The sequence below is a fragment of the Suncus etruscus genome, chromosome 6 (assembly GCF_024139225.1).
Source record: "Suncus etruscus isolate mSunEtr1 chromosome 6, mSunEtr1.pri.cur, whole genome shotgun sequence".
Classification (NCBI taxonomy): Eukaryota; Metazoa; Chordata; class Mammalia; order Eulipotyphla; family Soricidae; genus Suncus; species Suncus etruscus.
This window is the reverse complement of record NC_064853.1, coordinates 80,585,119-80,590,638: the sequence shown is the minus strand read 5'-3', so window position 1 is coordinate 80,590,638 and position 5,520 is coordinate 80,585,119. Positions and strand designations below refer to the sequence as shown.

Genomic DNA, 5,520 nt, shown 5'->3' with positions numbered 1-5,520 from the left:
CCAGTGTACTTTCGCGGATTTTCCCCGCCTGGTGTCACACACAGGGAGCCAGCTTTTGCAAAGGTTAGCCGGTTTTTATGCTCTGAAGTCCCTCCCTGAAAATGGCGTCTGGGCGAGCGAGGTTTCTGGAGGCTCTTTTTGCCCCACTCGCAAGAGTTTCACGCAAGAGGACAGTAGACAGACATAGACAGGTCACACTCACAGTCTTTCACAGCTGAGCCCCACTGGGCCGGTGTACTTTTGCGGATTTTCCCCGCCTGGTGTCACACACAGGGAGCCTGCTTTTGCAAAGGTTAGCCGGTTTTTATGCTCTGAAGTCCCTCCCTGAAAATGGCGTCTGGGCGAGCGAGGTTTCTGGAGGCTCTTTTTGCCCCACTCGCAAGAGTTTCACGCAAGAGGACAGTAGACAGACATAGACAGGTCACACTCACAGTCTTTCACAGCTGAGCCCCACTGGGCCAGTGTACTTTCGCGGATTTTCCCCGCCTGGTGTCACACACAGGGAGCCAGCTTTTGCAAAGGTTAGCCGGTTTTTATGCTCTGAAGTCCCTCCCTGAAAATGGCGTCTGGGCGAGCGAGGTTTCTGGAGGCTCTTTTTGCCCCACTCGCAAGAGTTTCACGCAAGAGGACAGTAGACAGACATAGACAGGTCACACTCACAGTCTTTCACAGCTGAGCCCCACTGGGCCAGTGTACTTTCGCGGATTTTCCCCGCCTGGTGTCACACACAGGGAGCCATCTTTTGCAAAGGTTAGCCGGTTTTTTATGCTCTGAAGTCCCTCCCTGAAAATGGCGTCTGGGCGAGCGAGGTTTCTGGAGGCTCTTTTTGCCCCACTCGCAAGAGTTTCACGCAAGAGGACAGTAGACAGACATAGACAGGTCACACTCACAGTCTTTCACAGCTGAGCCCCACTGGGCCAGTGTACTTTCGCGGATTTTCCCCGCCTGGTGTCACACACAGGGAGCCAGCTTTTGCAAAGGTTAGCCGGTTTTTATGCTCTGAAGTCCCTCCCTGAAAATGGCGTCTGGGCGAGCGAGGTTTCTGGAGGCTCTTTTTGCCCCACTCGCAAGAGTTTCACGCAAGAGGACAGTAGACAGACATAGACAGGTCACACTCACAGTCTTTCACAGCTGAGCCCCACTGGGCCGGTGTACTTTTGCGGATTTTCCCCGCCTGGTGTCACACACAGGGAGCCAGCTTTTGCAAAGGTTAGCCGGTTTTTATGCTCTGAAGTCCCTCCCTGAAAATGGCGTCTGGGCGAGCGAGGTTTCTGGAGGCTCTTTTTGCCCCACTCGCAAGAGTTCCACGCAAGAGGACAGTAGACAGACATAGACAGGTCACACTCACAGTCTTTCACAGCTGAGCCCCACTGGGCCAGTGTACTTTCGCGGATTTTCCCCGCCTGGTGTCACACACAGGGAGCCAGCTTTTGCAAAGGTTAGCCGGTTTTTATGCTCTGAAGTCCCTCCCTGAAAATGGCGTCTGGGCGAGCGAGGTTTCTGGAGGCTCTTTTTGCCCCACTCGCAAGAGTTTCACGCAAGAGGACAGTAGACAGACATAGACAGGTCACACTCACAGTCTTTCACAGCTGAGCCCCACTGGGCCAGTGTACTTTTGCGGATTTTCCCCGCCTGGTGTCACACACAGGGAGCCAGCTTTTGCAAAGGTTAGCCGGTTTTTATGCTCTGAAGTCCCTCCCTGAAAATGGCGTCTGGGCGAGCGAGGTTTCTGGAGGCTCTTTTTGCCCCACTCGCAAGAGTTTCACGCAAGAGGACAGTAGACAGACATAGACAGGTCACACTCACAGTCTTTCACAGCTGAGCCCCACTGGGCCGGTGTACTTTTGCGGATTTTCCCCGCCTGGTGTCACACACAGGGAGCCAGCTTTTGCAAAGGTTAGCCGGTTTTTATGCTCTGAAGTCCCTCCCTGAAAATGGCGTCTGGGCGAGCGAGGTTTCTGGAGGCTCTTTTTGCCCCACTCGCAAGAGTTTCACGCAAGAGGACAGTAGACAGACATAGACAGGTCACACTCACAGTCTTTCACAGCTGAGCCCCACTGGGCCGGTGTACTTTTGCGGATTTTCCCCGCCTGGTGTCACACACAGGGAGCCAGCTTTTGCAAAGGTTAGCCGGTTTTTATGCTCTGAAGTCCCTCCCTGAAAATGGCGTCTGGGCGAGCGAGGTTTCTGGAGGCTCTTTTTGCCCCACTCGCAAGAGTTTCACGCAAGAGGACAGTAGACAGACATAGACAGGTCACACTCACAGTCTTTCACAGCTAAGCCCCACTGGGCCGGTGTACTTTTGCGGATTTTCCCCGCCTGGTGTCACACACAGGGAGCCAGCTTTTGCAAAGGTTAGCCGGTTTTTATGCTCTGAAGTCCCTCCCTGAAAATGGCGTCTGGGCGAGCGAGGTTTCTGGAGGCTCTTTTTGCCCCACTCGCAAGAGTTTCACGCAAGAGGACAGTAGACAGACATAGACAGGTCACACTCACAGTCTTTCACAGCTGAGCCCCACTGGGCCAGTGTACTTTCGCGGATTTTCCCCGCCTGGTGTCACACACAGGGAGCCAGCTTTTGCAAAGGTTAGCCGGTTTTTATGCTCTGAAGTCCCTCCCTGAAAATGGCGTCTGGGCGAGCGAGGTTTCTGGAGGCTCTTTTTGCCCCACTCGCAAGAGTTTCACGCAAGAGGACAGTAGACAGACATAGACAGGTCACACTCACAGTCTTTCACAGCTGAGCCCCACTGGGCCGGTGTACTTTCGCGGATTTTCCCCGCCTGGTGTCACACACAGGGAGCCAGCTTTTGCCGCGTTTATATTCCTTATCAGATTTGACCAAACTCTCTGTAACTAGTGGAAGCCTAGATCCTTGACTGAATTCAGGGATCAAGCAGAGACAGAAAAATTTCACCCTTGATTTGTTGCTTGCTTTTTCCTACCCAGCCACATCTGACCTGATTCTGAAAGTGTTTTCAGACACTTGGACAGGAATCTTTCTATTGTTTGGCCTCCCAGAACCTGATCAACGGTGCCAGTGGTGTTTTATCTACACAAAGGTGGTGGAAAGAAAAATTCCATTTTACAGATGGAGGAGCAGAGGTGAGAAATGGGGTAGGGGTGATAATGGGTAATGTGCTATTTGACTTCCTAAAATTCAATTAGCTCTCTTCCAGGAAGGTCACCTGTCTCCAAATCCTTCCTTTTTCTCCATTCCCCTCGAGTATTTTCAAGAATAAATGAAAGGCCAGTGAGAGTGAAAGGAAGGCGAAAGAGAATGATCTTAGACATTTGCCATTGAGGAGGCAGAAGAAAACTTGAACTGGGTTAAAGAAAAGGACTCTGAGTCTTATCACAAAGACTGGATCCCATTGCTTTTGAAACTACACAGCAGAAAGAGATTCTCGGATAGCAGCAAGAACTGCCTGGGAGGGAACCCGAAGGCTATACTGTTGCCGTTTGCAGGGTACAACTGCAGCCTGCTGGAGGCTGGCATCGGCCTGCTTTGTGCTTAAACCGCTTATTAAAGTCTAGACGCAACATAAAAGCACATAAATTGGTTCCAGTCATCTCTAGTAAAAACTTCAGCTGGAGCTGGGAAGTGATTGGAGCATCTCTTGGTGTAATTAAAATTGACTCTTAAAGTTTCTTTAGCTTAATTGGTAACACTTTCTTTGGAAGTTGGTGAAAGCGTCTTGCTGGGAAGGTTAAATGCATTTCTGTGTATAAGATCAGAATTCAAATATAGTTTTATGGATGCATTTACAGTTATGTTCCACCCGGGTGGTCTATTTCCCCCCCTTGTATCTTTTCTATTTAAGATTTATGCTGTCATTCACCACAGTCTAAATGTGTTTTGATAAAAAGAAAAAAAATGAACCGTTGATGACGCATTTCAAACAGTTGGTAATATTTTTAAGCTCTCAGTAAATTGAACAGCATTTTGGCTTAACCTAACCCAAGCTTCATCTTTCCTTCACTCTCCCCCCCCCCCACTTTTTTATTATCCAGAAATAGAAAATAATTGACCAAAGGTAGAAATCTGGACATTTTCTAAATGCTCATGTCTTTACCATGCCCAAACCCTTTGACCCTATTATCTGACAGTTGACGTGTTAATATATGTAGATGTATTTAGATGCATGCTCAATGTTGTCTTCCTTGGGTTTGCTTCTAGAAGATTCTATCAGTGTGATGAGTTCTGATAGTCTAAATGCCTTATGCAATTAAGTTTTAGAGAGTGGCATCAGATGAATCTTCCGGTTACCTTTCAATGTCCTTATTCATATTTGAGCAAGACTTTCTTGATTTGTAGGTTGTTTTTTTTATTGCCATAGTTCTTAGGGCTCTGATTTGAATCTTGTCCATTTCTACTCATCCTGATGCAATACAAGGCCAAACATCTTTACATGAGCCCCAACATTATTTCTTAATGTACATATAGGGGGGGAGGTAGAGGTTTGCAAGCAAAATTATAAGGATGGAAATAAAAATAAATACCACTTTTTTTTTTACTGAGATATGAATGCAGCAAATGTTTAACAGTGTTTGATGCCTGTCTGTCAGCAGATATGTTTGTATATGACTTCAGTCTCTACTAAGTAGATGCAATTATTAATAATCTGTTTTTAAGGTTATAAAAGTTGATTTTCCTTGTTAGATTTGTATCTGTAGAACATAAAAAATGTTGTGATGTTTTTGCATTGTTGCTTAAAGACAATGTCTGCTAATAATTTAGTGTTATTTTGTCAGTTTTATAGGCATTAATAGATATAATTTAATCAAATTGCATATGTATTTTTATTTTATATTATCTTAAATAGACATACTATTATAATTATTTAACAAATATTGTTTAAACATTTGACAAAAATTAGACAACCTAGTAAATTAACAAGCTATACTTTGTATGAACATCTTAGTAGAAGATAATGTTCTCTAGCTTCTGCTATTATAGTAGTATAGATGTGCATGATAATCATAAATCTAGAAATTTTAAAATGTTTCCAGGAATATTTATTTTTTTATTTAAAGAAAGTGATCACATATTGACATACTTGATAATAATACATTTGTTTCCAGATAAGTGAAAGCAAAGATATTGAAAAAAATGGAACTAATAAATAAACAAAATAATAAATTAAAATAACATTTGGCAGAGCAAAATAAGATGGAAGACAAAAGAAAAAAGAAAAAAAAGGTGCTCGCTTTGGCAGCACATACTAGAATTGGAACGATACAGAGAAGATTAGCATGGTTCTGTGCAAGGATGATACGCAAATTCGTGAAGTGTTCCATATTTTTTTAAAAAAGAAAAAGTATAGTAGCAAGCACATTTGTGAAATTTATTGTATCACCAATGAAATCATTAATACAATGGCAGAAGGTTTAGTAAGCTCTTATTATACATCCAGTCTCTCAAGTTGTTTTCCTTTAGGAATGACAGCATCAAACAAATGAAATTGTCCAGAAATTCAAAGCTATGATACTATGAATTTTAGGGAAATACACTCAGCTGCAGGG

The 5,520-nt window shown here is 44.7% G+C and overlaps 1 non-coding gene across 1 annotated transcript; it reads left to right on the top strand.

Moving 5' to 3' along the window:
• Nucleotides 1–5,199: 5,199 nt before the first annotated feature.
• On the top strand, nt 5,200–5,301 carry LOC126012279 (U6 spliceosomal RNA). Its single transcript, XR_007496799.1, has one exon. It is a non-coding gene; the product is annotated as a U6 spliceosomal RNA (small nuclear RNA).
• Nucleotides 5,302–5,520: the final 219 nt, after the last annotated feature.